Genomic DNA, 15,938 nt, shown 5'->3' with positions numbered 1-15,938 from the left:
AGAGAGATAGAGACAGAGAGAGAGAGAGGGAGATGTTCAAGCAAAGCCCAGGCTTTATGCCTTTTCAAACAGTAAAGCATTGTCTTATATATTTGTTATTTAAATGTAGGTGTTTTGCATCTTGAAAGAAGAAAATATCTGGAGCCTTAGAGAAAAAAATGATCATACAGAAGAACCTCATAAAACAATAATACTTAGGGCACCTGGATGGCTCAGTCGTTAAGTGTCTGCCTTCGGCTCAGGTCATAATCCCAGGGTCCTGGGATCGAGCCCCACATTCCCTGCTCCACAGGAAGCCTGCTTCTCCCTCTCCCACTCCCCCTGCTTATGTTCCCTCTCTGGCTGTGTCTCTCTCTGTCAAATAAATAAAATCTTTAAAAAAAACAATAATATTTAGAGCTCAAAGAGGACTTGAAAATCATCTAGTCCAAGGTTTCCAAATGAAATAGACATACCACCTCTGGTATATGAATGCCTTTGGATGGTACTTGACATTTTAATAGTTACGAATATAATAAGTTTCATTAAGAAATGCTATAACTAATACATCACACTCATGATTTCACCAATATTATTTCCTGCTAAAAACAAAGCTTATACAAGAGTCATGTTTTACCTTAAAGAAAGTTGTCACATAAATGAGAACAGAGATGGTATACAATTACGGCAAAAATCATGGAGCTGATATGAAAATGGCTGAAGTTGTGAAAACACTGATTGTATCCAATTCTCTTATGGAAAGAACTGAGGCGGGGGGGCGGGGGGGGATAGTATTTAAAAGGTCACATAGTAAGTGAATGGAAAACCTGACTCTAGATCCTACTTCTTCCAATGTTCATTACAATGCTTTTTTTCCCCTACTTTACTATTTAAGAAGTAGCATCCATTACCTGGATAGTTTAGAACACCTTGCATTCAATGACAAATAGTTAAGCTGATATGTTAACATGTTAACTCTGAAGCTCTAAAGTCCTGAATCATCAAAGAGTAATTTTTTTGCAAATAATCAAGGTTTTTCACTAGGAAACATTTTTCTATCTTTATTATCTACCACCTCCATTAGGATATAAGCTACCTGCAGCAGGGACTTGGTCCATTTTGTTCGCCGTTATATCCTCAGCACATAGAATGGCGCCTTGCCTACAGTGACGGCTAATTTGTTATTTGTTGATGAATGAACTTGAAAGATCAAGAAGCTACTGTAACCTCAGAAATAAAGGTTATCTATCTTGGCATATGCTTATATGACATTAATTCAACAGAGGTAATCATTCATTCATTCATTCATTCACTTAAAACCATTTGTGCAGAATCTACCATATGGCAGACACTGCCTTGACGTGAAAGATATAGTGAATGAGACAAATATGATATCTCCCCTCACAGAACTCATTTTCTATGAGGAACAAATACAGACTGGCAAATATGATCAAATGTGTTAAGTGCTACATTAGGTATAAGTATTAAGGTCCTATGGGAGGCATACAGGGAGAACACTTCACCCAGACTTGAACCTGAAAGATGAATGGCAGTTAATTAGTGGAAAAAAGCTTATGCTTTTTAAAAATATATATATATATTTTATTTATTTGACAGAGAGAGAAAGAGAGAGCACAAGCAGGGGGAGCGGTAGGCAGAGGGAGAGGGAGAAGCAAGCTCCCCACTGAGCAGGGAGCCCAACATGGGGCTCGATCCCAGGACCCTGGGAGCATGACCTGAGCCGAAGGCAGGTCCATAAATAAAATCTTTTTAAAAATAATTATTATTATTCCTTTTGATACCGGAAAATTAAAGTTGTTGATGCATTTAATTGATTTCTATACTTGCCACTGTTTTCAGAAATAACGCCTTCCCTCTGTGTTTACTTTCCTTCTTTCCAAAATATGTATTTCAAGAATTCCTTTCTTAGTCTTTACATATCTGAAAATGCCTTTGTTTTGCCCTTGCTTATATATGATAAATTAATTGAATATAAAATTTCAGGATTACAGTATCTTCCCACTCTCTGTACTTTGAAGGTATTATTTCACTGTCTGTGGACTCTTTTTTTCTTTTTACCCAAGAAATCAGCTCAGTGTTCTGGTATATCATTGGTCTTTTATCTGTGGTATCTTTTAAAATTCTCTCTTTAACCTTGATGTTCTGAAGTGTTATAAGATGTGCCTAGATATAAATTTATGTTTTTGTTTTTGTTTTTTTTAGATTTTTTATTTATTTATTTGACAGAGAGAGACACAGTGAGAGAGGGAACACAAGCAGGGGGAGTGGGAAAAGGAGAAGCAGGCTTCCTGCCAAGCAGGGAGCCCGATGCGGGGCTCAATCCCAGGACCCTGGGATCGTGACCTGAGCCGAAGGCAGACGCTTAACGACTGAGCCACCCAGGCGCCCCTAAATTTATGTTTATTTAGCCTGTTTGGTATTCGGGGTGTGCTTTCAATTTGAGGAGTTATGTCTTCAGTTCTGGAGTATTTTCAGCCATTATGTCCTCAAAGAGTTTTGTCTGCCATTTACATCCATTCCCCTTTCCTAGACTTTGATGAGACAAATATTAGAAACTCTTGTTCTAGCTGTATCTCTTGAATTTATCCTTCATATATTTTGAAATCTCTCTCCCTTAGTGCCGTGTCCTGGGTTGATTTTCTCAGAAATATTTTCAAATTCCTTAATTCTTTATTCAACTCTGTCCAGCTGAGAGCACCTTTAATTTCAGTGAATAATAAAAGGGATGAGTCCCTCTAAGGCCCTAGGCTCAAGCCTGGATCTGGCTGCACATCGTTCAAGAAGTACTTTTACTTTCTTTTCCTTGTTGCAGCTGGACTTCCAGCTCCCTCTGCCTGCTTCTGAGCAGAGAACCTGGAAGTGGCTTCAGGAGCACACATTATTTTATGCGTTTATCCTATTTCTGGTCCTCAGTGAGAGCCATATTATTTTTTTGTTCCCACTATGTCTTTTTGGTTTTTCTCTTTTTATATTTTATAAATCATAACTTGGTGTTTGGAGCAGAGAGGTAATTAAAACATGAATTCACTATACTATCCCAACCAGAGGTCTCTTTCCAGAAGAGACCTTAAATAATCTCTTACTAGAGATTATTTAAGAATAAATGCTTAAAAGACTCAATCTCAGGAAACAAACTGAGGGTTGCTGGAGTGGAGGAGGGGGGTGGGAGGGATGGGGGGCTGGGTGATGGACATTGGGGAGGGCATGTGCTATGGTGAGCACTGTGAATTGTGTAAGACTGATGAATCAAAGACCTGTACCCCTGAAATAATACATTATATGTTAATAAAAAAAATTAAAGAAAAAAAAAAAGAATAAATGCCTTCAGGGACACCTGGGTGGCTCAGTCGGTTAAGCATCTGCCTTTGGCTCAGGTCATGATCCCAGGCTCTTGGGATCGAGCCCTGCATCGGGCTCCCTGCTCAGTGGGGAGTCTGCTTCTCCCTCTGTCCCTCCCCCCTGCTTGCGCATGCTCTCTCTCTTTCCCTCTCTCTCTTTTTCTCTCTCACTCAAATAAATAAATAAAATCTTTAAAAAAGAATAAATGCCTTCAGAAATATAAATGAATAAGTTCATAACAGTGGCTCTTCAAGCAGTATGGCTTGTGGTTAGGGATTTAGGGGAAGGGTCTCTATGGGGTTCCTTACACCATATCACATGAATAACCACCTCCTTCAAAGGTGGACACTGCAATGACATGTAGCCTCCTATTAGCTGGGTTCTTCCAGCTATATAAGATTCACTTGAACTCCATTCCAGACCATATGGAACTTCAAATACCTTCTAAAGATTTCTTTGAATTTTATGTACTATGTATTCTCATGGTTCCCTTTACTTCAGGACTCTTATTCCTATGTGTGCTGTCCATCTTCTATACTGTTCTGACTCAGACCAGAAAAAAAAATATTTTGCTTTATTTACTCAGACAAAACAAAAAACTATTAACATAAAAAAACCTGTGGAGACTTGGTAAGAAGGTTTACATTGAATTAATGAAGCTATTTTCAAATTGAATATTAGATACCCTGTTTTTAAAAGTCTTGCACAGGCACACAAATGAATACAAGTAAAACTGGGAAAATCTGATGAAGATCAATGTCAATATCTTGGTTGTGATATTGTACTATAGCTTTGCAGATTTTATCATTGAGGAAAATTGGGCAAAGTACACAAGGGATCTCTCTGTATTACTTTTTACAATTGCCCATGAGGCTATAATTATCTCAACTTTTTTAAAAGTAAGGAAAAAAATGGGGCACCTGGGTGGCTCAGTCAGTTAAGCGTCTGACTTTTGATTTAGACTCAGGTCGTGATCTCAGGGTCTTGAGACTGAGCCCTGTGTTGGGCTCCCTGCTCAGTGGGGAGTCTGCTTGAAATTCTCTCTCTCCCTCTCTCCCTTTGCCCCTCCCCCCCAAATAAAAACAAATAAACCTTTTTAAAAAATTAAGGAAAAAAATCAAACAACTTTGCCGCTGAGAATTTTCATCTCTGGTCATTCACGTCCCATAGTATCCAATATTCCAACATTTTGATGGCACCTCACTTTTTCCTTCTCTTCCCTTCTCTTCCTCTCCTTTTCAGAATAAAAAAAGGAAGAAAAACAGCAAAATCATTTATTTCTTTGTAACATACAGAAAAACATTGGCCATTATCTTTCATTGTCTTGGCTCTGTAACTTACCTTCCATTCTTTTTTTTAAAAAAGATTTTTAATTTATTTATTTGACTGAGGGAGAGAGAGAGAGAGAGAGCATGAGCAGGGGGAGTGGCAGGCAGAGAGAGAGGGAGAAGCAGGCTCCCCGCTGAGCAAGGAGCCAGACTTTGGGAATCAATCCTAGGACCCTGGGATCATGACCTGAGCTGAAGGCAGACGCTTCACCGACTGAGCCACCCAGGTGCCCCATTACCTACCATTCTTAAGGCCTTGCAAGTTATTTTTACTAAGAAGTTTTATTCCCAAGAATTCTGATGGCAGCTGCTGATATAATACAGGTTTTACCTCCCAGAATGAAAATATTTACTGCTTCCCTAAAAGGTCTTGACGAAGAACTTGAATTCTAAACAGGGTATTAACTGGGTGGTAGTCAATTGATTCTGTGCTTCTGATTTGCTGCTGAGTGGTGGTATTAGCGTTTCTGCCTCCATGGCGATTGCATGATTGGGAAAATGGGCGGTGTCATGTAGGAAAGTTCAAATGATTCCTTGGCACCTTATCTAATTATGGGTATACTTTGAGATAGATGGAGTTTGATAGAAAGAATGACGCAAGGATTAGGACATAAAGGGAGAGGAGTGTTCTTTGGAACCAGAGGCAAGAGTGATACACAGTTTATATGAAGATACTAAGTGAAGATTCATTTGCCTGTAGCAGATAGTTCAAGCAGTCCTAGAATGGAGGGTAAGAAAAGCTAATGCCCTGGAATGTTTCTTTGGGAGGCATGGGCTCTGGATAATAATGACTAACACCTCCATGATGTTTACTACGTGCCAAACAGATAATCTACACCTTATACATATCTCAACTAATTTAATCTTAATAACAATTCCATGAGGTGAGTACTACTATTATCCCAATATTCATATTAGGAAACAGAAGCACAGGGAGGTTAGGCAACTTAACTAAGGTCACACAGCCAGTAAATCTTAGGTAACTGACCTCTAGATTATATATTTTTAAAACTACCTTCTTCTTCTGGATTTTCGTCCTGGATCTGCTACTTAATAGTTATGAGTCTTAAAAAAAATGAGTTATGAGTATTTAGAGAGGCTGCTTAACTTCTTTGAATCAGAGTTTCTTCAATAGTAAGTTCTATTGTTACAAGGATTAAATAAGATGTTACAGGCAAAGGACTTAGAGTAATGCCAGACATAAAGCTAGCACTCTGTATGCTAGCCACTATTATTATTATTAGTGGGGGTGTTTATGTTACCATTATCATTTTTGTCTTTCCCATTCCATCACTGACAGATGAAAATAGATTACTAGATGTGATCCATAGCCAGAGGTCCTTTAAAATGAGGCCTGTCTGAAAATTGGGAGGAAGGACTTCAACCCCAAACTAGGGACATGCCACGGTGAGTCACAGCAATGCTCTTATTGGTCTAATCAGTGGCTCCGTATTAAATTAGGCTTAGAATAAATTGATGAAAATTAAGAACTCTGTGTTATATTTAGTTTTATTTAAAACTTGCCTTTACAAGATGCTTTAAAAATCTTTCAAAATATATATTTTTCAAGAGCAATGGGAATATAAAATGGGTAAATTTCACTCATTAGTTAAGAAATGCAAAATAAAGCAACAACCAGCTACCATTTTTTCCCTATCAGATTGAAGCTGACTAAAACACTGACAATTCTCAGTTACAAGCATACTCATACGCTATGCGACCTCTTTGGTGAACAATTTAACAGTATCTATCAATATTTTTAATGCATGTCCCCTTTAACCCAGCTATTCCATGCCTAGATATGTATCTTACAGCAATGCTTACCCCATTGACCAAAGATGCACATACAAAGTTGTTTGCAGCATTGTTTGTGTTTGTAAAAAAAAAAAAACTAGAAAGAGCTTAAATGTCCATCAAGCTCTCAATACTGCTATGAATATGTGCAGTGCTTTCCTAACAGGCATCCCTACAGCTAAATTTCTCTGCTTTAGTAACTAAAAAAAAAATGCTTTCTATCCAATGGACTTGTCTATTGCTTTTCGAATAAATCGCTGAGTAATTTCAGTGGCTCTATTATTGTTTTCATAAACCCGAGAAGAGTTACCAGAGGTGTTACGATACCATATAAATGTCAGGAGGTGATTGAAAGGAACCAGTTTTAGTGTTTAATCATTGCTCACTCTCATTTCTAGGCTATTTTTCCTGCCCTAAGGGTTTAGCAGAATCATGTCTTATTTTCCAAACAGATTTTTCTCTCTAAAGTTTCTTGTGTTTCTCTAAACGCTGACTGTCCTTCATCTCCTACCTGAAGGGCTTAGTCATTGTCAAATTCCTCCAATATTAAAAAAAAAAGAAGAAGAAGAAGAAAAAAACACCTGGGTGGCTTTGGAGAAATGGTGTTTCACATCTCTGTGAAAATAGTGACACCTCACCAAATGCTACCCAGGCAATTAACATATAAGAAGGAGAGATGGCCAATGAAAGAGTGGATGATGTTTTGAAACAAAATTCCAACATGGTCCTCTAGGGAAGAAATAAAAAGAAATGTTTTATATAGCCCTCTAAATGCTCAATTAAGTTTATTTAGCAAATTTTCCTAATGATGGCATAACCGTTCAGAGTAGACATAACATTGCTTTACCCTGGATATTTACAATTGGATCTCAGAGCCCATTTGTCCTTGAGAGACTAGCAATCAGCAAAGCAGATGATGAAGCTATAAATCTATGGAATCGCTTTGCCGAATATCAGTGTCTCAACGTTATGGTGGTGAAATGAGTTCTTCTACAGAACACTATTGAATACGTCTCACATCGCCATTTTTCAGTGGCTTAATCTACACTGTGAGTTGACTTGAAATTTTCTTCCCCGAAGCGTTGGCTATAAATAACACATCACAAATGGACAAAGCTGAAGAATGAAAAGGGCTGGAACAGATTTTATTTTAAATCTTTCAATTTGTGTATTTCTAAAGTGAGCTTATGTATTTGCAATCTTCTCTCTCCCCTATTTGCGCGTCGGTGCTCAAGAGAGAGAAAAAAGAATGTGGCCATATTTAACTCAGAACAGCAATACAAGTCAGCTCTTTGTTCGACCGTCAACTCTTTCTTTCGGGCATTAGAACATAAATATGTCTTGTATTGCTACCATGCTGAAGAACAGGATCCCAACAATTTACTTAAGAACTTCAATGGAGATAGTAACTTTTTACACCCAAGAACATGTTGGATGAGATGGGATGCAAATTTTAAATGCCTTTAAAACTAGGCTCTTTCCTTCTGTTTAATCAAAATGAAGCAATCCTCTCCCCCATCACCAAATACACACATCTGTTAAAAGATAAACTGAGGCATATTCCATTTTTTTAAGAGTTTATTTGAGCAAAAAATCCATCCAAATCGGGCTGTGCCAAACCATCAGTGGTTAGGAGTGTAGCTGAACCAAAGAGTTTGTCCACTGGATGCACAGCAAGCCAATAAAAACTGACACTGAGCTTTTGCAGTGAAGAAAGAAAGGCTATTTCTTGGTGTGTGGGGCACCACACAGGAGAATGGGGAGCTAATGATCAAAAGTCCCAAACTCCCCAGTGGCTTGCAAGTGAGGGCTTTTAAGGGCAGGATTTGGGGCAGTGGTCTCTTGGGGAGATGGATGTTGTTGATTAGAGGCCCATGAGGTCCTGTCAGCAGGGGTTTCCTGAGAAAGTAGACACCATTGATTGGAGACCCATGAGTCACACTAGCAGGTGCTCTAGTGCCATCTTGTCTGGTCCCCAGAAGGTCTCCACCATCTCCAGAGACTTGGAATCTGAAAAATACCTTTACTTAAAAGCTATCGGGATATCTACAAGGTTCTTTGGCTAGTCCAGCCATGCCTGGGAGCAATATGACCTCTAGTGTTCATTCTTTCATTTGAACTGACGATGGATGCTTTCTTCAAAAGCACTCACCAACAGGAGCCAGGGAAAAGACTTATATAGGGAAAGTAAGGAAGCAAAACAGGAAATTACTTGATTGGCTATAGCTTAAAGCCTAGTTAGCTGTTTGTGATTGGTTGTCCTGAGCATGTTGACTTCGTAACTCTGAGGCATTAGATTTTGGTTTGCTTAATTAGGCTGCCCTGGCATTAAAACCACCCCAGTCTAATGGACTCCTTGTTTAATTAATTTAGCACACCTTTGATTTAAGCTTTACCATTCTAGATGTTTTCCATTAAATAAAACCCATGCTAATGTAGCCAAACATTCTTAATTGCTTGAAACTACTACACCATTCACCTTTTTATCCAGATAACCAGCTGTCCTGCATCTTGCTGAAAGTCACAAAAGTTTGAGGTGGCAAGTTTCAAATTGGTGGAAATTTGGGATTTAGGGAGTCATTAGACATCACACCTCATTTCCTTACTAAGTAGACATGGAAGAAGCAAAGAATTTTGTCTATTCATCAGATGTAAGTTTTATTATTGGCCTTATCCAGAGCAGGAACTTCCAGAGCAGGAAACTGGCACTTAATCACATTTAATAAGAACAGATTGAAGTTCTGGAAATTCCTGTTTGGCTACTTATCTGGATGCCATGTAAATCCTATAAAATGATTCATTTTGAGCTCAGAAAATAAAATTTCATTTTCATATTCTAACACAGTGAACACTTCTTAATTCCATTAACAATAATTATGCTGGAATTAAATTGTTTTCTTGTCTATCATGACTCATTATAAGTTACACTCTTAATTTGAAAAAATGGACTCCATACTTGTAGACATTGATCCACAGCACCAAAGCATTTTTTTTTTTTTTTTTTTTTTTTTACCCAAAAACTGAATAAACAATTGAAGGAACTATAGGGTCAGGATAAGGGTAAGTAAATATAATTTTACCTGGATACTATATTCACTTTTTGAAAATGCTGTTTTTTTTTTTTTTTTTCAGTCAGTGACACATAAGGAAAGATTGCTAAAGCATTTTTTCCCCTTATTATCATCTTAGTGCCCACGTAAATCAGTGGCTTTCAGTACCTGAGTGCCAGGAAAGTTTAGCTTCAGTTATTTTCAAAGACCTAAAAATCACAGAGAAAAATGAATCTATTACTTTGGTAATCCACCTGAAAATTTCAATGCATAGTAATACTACTTTTGAAAATGTTCTTTTGCAAATAGGAATTGATGACAGTTTAGCTGCATTTTAGATCAACAGTCTTTGTGTGTGTATACATGTATACATGGAGGGGGAGTGACTTTATGGACAGATGGTTTGCAAATACTTCACCATTAGCACAGTAATATCAGATCAGTATACAACTGAAGGAATTGGGGCCTGAAGGGGAGCAGAATTTGCTAGCTGAAAATATGCCTTTTTGACATAGGATCATTTTAGGTTATTTTTAAGAAACAGCAGACATAGGAGAAACTCTGAAAACCTGGTAGAAGTTACCCCTTTATAAGAAAAATTTATATATATTTTTATTTTTTTGCAATTTCAGTTTTCTTTTCAATTTTATCATCTTAACCATTTTTTAATAATTTTTAATCATGATAAATATACTCTTTAATCCCCATCCCCTATTTCCCCCATCCCCCAACCCACCTCCGTTCTGGTAACCATCAGTTTGTTCTCTATAGCTAAGAGTCTGCTGGCCCTTTTTTTTTAAAGCTGTTTTTTAAAATATTTTATTTATTCATTTGAGAGAGAGACAGAGAGAGCACAAGCTGGGGGAGAGGCAGAGGGAGAGGGAGAAGCAGACTCCCCACTGAACTGGGAACCCGACATGGCTAGGACCTGGAGATCATGACCCGAGCCAAAGGCAGACGCTCAACCATCTGAGCCCCCCAGGTGCCCCATTATAGCTAAGAGTCTATTTCTTGGTTTCTCTCTCTCTCTCTTTTTGTCTTTGCTCATTTTTTTGTTTGTTTCTTAAATTCCAGTTAAGAGTGAAATCATATGGTTCTTGTCTTTCTCTGACTGACTTATTTCACTTAGCATTATACTTTCTAGCCCTGTCCATGTTGCTGCAAATAGCAAGATTTCATTCTTTTTTATGGCTCAATAATATTCTATTATATATCTACACCACATCTTCTTTATCCATTCATCTATTGATGGATACTTGGGCTGCTTCCATAGTTTTGCTATTGTAAAAAATGTTGCAATGAACATAGGGATGCATGTATCCCTTTTAATTAGTGTTTTTGTATTTTGGGGGTAAATTCCAAGTAGTGCCATTACTGGATCATAGGGTAGTTCTATTTTTAATTTTTTGAGGAACCTCCATACTGTTTTCCACAGTGGCTGCACCAGTTTGCATTCCCACCAACACTGCATGAGGGTTCCTTTTTCTCCACATCTTCGACAACACCTATTGTTTCCTGTGTTTTTGATTTTAGCCATTCTGACAGGGGTGAGGTGACATCTCATTGTAGTTTTGATTTGCATTTCCCCGATGATGAGCGATGTTGAGCATCTTTTCATGTGTCTGCTGGCCACCTGTATGTCTTCTTTGGAGAAATGTCTGTTTGGGTCTTCTACCCATTTTTTAATTGGATTATTTGGGGGGTTGTCAAGTTGTATCAGTTTTTTATATATTTTAGATACTAACCCTTTATCAGATATGTCATTTGCAAATATTTTCTTCCATTCAGTAGGTTGCCTTTTAGTTTTGTTGATTGTTTCCTTCATCGTTCAGAAACTTTTTATTTTGATGTAGTCCCAATAGGTTATTTTTGTTTTTATTTTCCTTGCCTCAGGAGACATATCTAGAAAAATGTTGCTATGGCCAATGTCAGAGAAATTACTGCCTGTGCTCTCTGTTAGGATTTTTATAGTTTCAGGACTCACATTTAGCTCTTTAATCCATTTTAAATTTATTTTTGTGTATGGTGAAACAAAGTGGTCCAGTTTTATTCTTTTGCATGTGGTTGTCTTGTTTTCCTAACACCATTTGTTGAAGAGACTGCCTTTTGCCCATTCTTCCTTTGTCTGAGATTAATTGACCGTATAAATATGGGTTTATTTCTAGGTTTTTTGTCCTATTCCATTGATCTATGTGTCTATTTTTATGCCAGTACCATACTGTTTTAATTATTACCACTTTGTAATATAACTTGAAAAATGGAACTGTGATGCCTCCAGTTTTGTTTTTCTTTTTCAAGACTGCTTTGGCTATTTGAGGTCTTTTGTGGTTCCCTACAAGTTTTAGGATTGTTTGTTCTAGGTCTCTGAAAAATACTGCTAGTATTTTGATAGGGATTATATTAAATATGCAGATTTCTTTGGGTAGTACAGACATTTTAATAATATTTTTTCTTCCAATCCATGAGCATGGAATATTTTTCCATTTCTTCATGTTGTCTTGAATTTCTTTCATCAGTGTTTTATACTTTAGAGTACAGGTCTTTCACCTTTTTGTCAAGATTATTCTTGAATATTTTATTGTGCTTTTTTAACAACTGATAATCAATTTAGTAAAAAGGTTGATTTAAGCATCTGCAGTGGTGACCTCAATCTCGACTCCTGGCTCAATACCGATGGAAGTAATCTGCTTAACAATCTCAGAAGGAAAGTGCAAATCAATGAGTCACTTGTGGATCCTCATCTGAAAATGATCCCAAGTCTTAGAACCTTCACCACAAGTTTTTCTTGTAGTGATTCTCAGAGCCTTGGTAGGCGTCCAAACTGGTGCTTTCACTTTGAGATTCTTTTCCTTTGCCCCTCCGATCAAGTCAGCACATACCTTCCCCAAAGATTTTCTGTTGCAGCTGGTTAGAGTAATTCTAATTCAGTGAATCACCATCTCTGGCTCCCTGGGTGTCTTCCCAGTGTCTCTAAAAGCCATGGTTGTGGCGCAGTTTCCTGACCGACTTGTTCCTCAGTGAGAGCAAACAGCGGTGAGTCAAGAGCAAGAGTGGGGCATCCAGAGCTCTGCTATAGCTGTGACCATGTCTTCCTCAAAGAGCTGAATATTTTATTGGTTTTTTTTAAAGATTTTATTTATTTAATTGACAGAGAGAGACACAACAAGAGAGGGAACACAAGCAGGGCAAGTGGGAGAGGGAGAAGCAGGCTTCCTGCCGAGCAGGGTGACCGATGCGGGGCTCAATCCCAAGACCCTGGGATCATGACCTGAGCCAAAGGCAGATGCCTAATGACTGAGCCACCCTGGCGCCCCAATATTTTATTATTTTTGGTGCAATTGTAAATGAAATTGTTTTCTTAATTTCACTTCCTGCTGCTTCATTATTAGTGTATAGGAATGCAACAGATTTCTGTACATTGGTTTTGTATCCTGTGACTTTACTGAATTCATTTATCATTTCTAGTAGTTTTTTGGTGGAGTCTTTGGGGTTTTCTATATTGAGTATCATGTTACCGGCAAATAATGAGAGTTTTACTTCTTCCTTACCAATTTGGATGCCTTTTATTTCCTTATGTTGCCTAATTGCTGTAGCTAGGACTTCCAGTGCTATGATGAATAAAAGTGGGGAGAGTGGTAAGAGAGTTTTTGACTTCTTCTTTGATTTCTTGGTTGACTGAGAAATTTATATTTATAAAGGAAATCTGCATTTGTCAGGGTGTCTCCCTCTCTGGACCAGGAAGAGAAGGATGACTAAATCTCTAGAAGTGCTTATCAATGGAGAAGGCAACAAATTAAATCTGCATAACAACCATATCCTCCTTTACTGTGCTTTTCCTGGTAACTTCCCGTAACTGGCTCCCCACCTCTATCATCTTCCTTGGTCTTTAGCTGGAGGTGGGTTTAAGGTGGTGGCTTGGACCATCTTAGGAAGTTATTTGATTTTCCTGGCTATCTGCCATGTGTACAGGAGTTACACGTGTTCTTAATCTTGTTTGCTTTTCTCCTATTAATCTGTCTCTTACTATGGGGGAGGAGAGTTCCTCAGCCAAGAACCTAAAAGATTAGAAGGAAAATTACTCTTCCTCCCTCATAGCCGTAGAACCAAAATCATGAAATAAGGAGGTGATTCAGGCATAATGAAATTCAGGACTACTGTAGTCAAAATAACAAAATCCTTTATTGATGCCCTAGTAAGGAGGGATTATATATTCTAGTTACAACTTGTAAGGAAATTTTAAAAGTCCTGCCAGCAATAGACCCCTCTGTATGAATAGAGAAAGGAGAAATTTAACACAATTTAATATTGCATAAGCATGATCACATTCACATGTGTATAAGGTAGCATAACAGTCTGGATAGACTTACAAAGTTTGGACAGAATTTCACATAAATGTATACCTTAAAATAGAAGAAAGAACAATGAAAAGTTCTCTTATCTCCTTGAGAGACATGCACTGTGGTGTTGCTTGTATATTTCCTGAGAGACTTAATTTCACAAGTGTCTGCTTATATTTCCAAGGAGCAGAAGATATGTGAATTGAATTATAAAATCAAAAGGGTTAGCCTCCTCTTCAGCTATTTCAACTTTCAAGAGATATCCTAAGGAGAGAAGGATCCTCAAAGAGAAGTTCGTCATTTTACCCTTACAATCTACATTTGTCATTTATGATTCTTTTTATTGTTTAAGTATATTCACATGTGTTTACTATTTATAAAATTTATCTGTTTAAGTATATGTGGTTCTGCTGAGGGTTTAGTTCTTCTCAACTAATATTTGTTCACATTACCAGGGAGATCTAATTCCTGTGTTCTCCTTTCAGGCATTCACTCACAAGTGTAGACATTTGGTTCAGAATGAGTTGCCCCAAGATGTGTCACTTTGGCATGCTGATTATTTCAAACTGAAAACAATTAAGGCCCAAATGACTCAGGAAGAAACTTTGATCTCCTCCCTGCCCCCCACAACTGCCTAAGAGAATTTAGATGGAAGACTTGCTCCAGAAAGAGAGCAATCACCATAGATAACTACATTATAATATGAACTAGGGACGGCAGACAGGTATTTAGCAAAGTCTGTTTGTTAAAATTCCTCTCTGTGTTTCATTGTTTCTGTGTGGCCTAGCAATCATTTGTTTACCAAACGTTTATTATTTTTCATCTTCCTGTGAATTGCCTTCCTTCCTTTTGAAGTCCCAGACTCCTAACCCCTTCTTCTTAGTTCAGGATGACACACCTCATTTTTCCTATCTCTGGAACCATTCATGTTTATGTGGATTCCCTGTAGTTAAGTAATTAAATGTGATTTTTTTCCTGTTGATCTATCTCATGTCAATTTAATTCTTAGACCAATCAGAAGAACCTTGAACAATAGAGAAAATTTTTATTCCCAACACAAGCATATATCAAGGGGATAAGAATGGAGGCAGGAAGGGCACCTGGCTGGTTCAGTCAGTAGAGCATGTGACTCTTGATCTCAGGGTTGTGAGTTTAAGCCCCATGTTGGGCATAGAGTTTACTTTAAAAAAATGGAGGCAGGAAGATCTATGGAAATGTTTGGTTGAAAGGAAACATTTTCTTAAAGCATCAACACAGTCTACCATGTCACAAACTTTTAGCCATACTTGCTCAGTAAGAGTATATAAGAAAAGATAAAGGCAGCCTATTTTGCTAGAATCACTCAAGACAAATAGCAGAAACTAGCAAAACCCTAGACAAATGTATGGTACTGGTTGTAAAAGTCACACGCCCATCCTTAGACTGAATCAGCCCTGGAGAGAAAACAGGCTAAACTATTAGGTTTTTCTGAATGACAGAGATATTCTAGGTAGTTTGTAAATTGGCCCTTATCAGTAATATTATTTTGGCACACATAATTCTAAATCTCAGTTCCTTTTTCTTGAAAGAAAAAGAAAAAGGATGAGAGAGACCTGTCTAGTGCTCTTCTCTTCCCATTTAGAGTTATAAAAGATTCTGAGTCTCTTTAAAATAATAGTTATTGGGGTACCTGGGTGGCTTTGTTGGTTAAGCATCTGCCTTTGGCAGGATGGGGGGGGTGGGATTTTAGATCACATTAATAGAAGTCTATCAAGTGGGAGGATTAATAGTCTACTGTGGAGTTTGTGCTGGTCAAAATACATGTAGAGCAACATATTCAGCTCTGTATATGCATGTTGCAGTGTTTTATACAGATTCTAAACTTAATTCTTACATTATCCCTTTCTAAAGTAAATAGGCCTATCTTCAAATATTTGAAGAACTGTCATATTAAAGTGGGATTATATGTATATCTGTGACAGGGAAAAACTTTATATTGCCTCTATTTCCCTTGTTGCTGTGACCTATAGATTAGAAACTTCTGCTTAGCCCTGCAGGTAGGGATATTAATCATCCAAGGAATTTTGCTTATAGCTAAGATTTACGAAAAC

General features: G+C 37.7%; 1 pseudogene; it reads right to left on the bottom strand.

Moving 5' to 3' along the window:
* Positions 1-12,135: 12,135 nt before the first annotated feature.
* Positions 12,136-12,492, bottom strand: LOC144380451 (small ribosomal subunit protein uS10 pseudogene; annotated as a pseudogene).
* Between the last annotated feature and the right edge of the window lie 3,446 nt (positions 12,493-15,938).

The sequence above is a fragment of the Halichoerus grypus genome, chromosome X (assembly GCF_964656455.1).
Source record: "Halichoerus grypus chromosome X, mHalGry1.hap1.1, whole genome shotgun sequence".
Taxonomy (NCBI): domain Eukaryota; kingdom Metazoa; phylum Chordata; class Mammalia; order Carnivora; family Phocidae; genus Halichoerus; species Halichoerus grypus.
The sequence above is the reverse complement of the archived record's forward strand: the minus strand, read 5'-3'. Positions and strand labels throughout refer to the sequence as shown.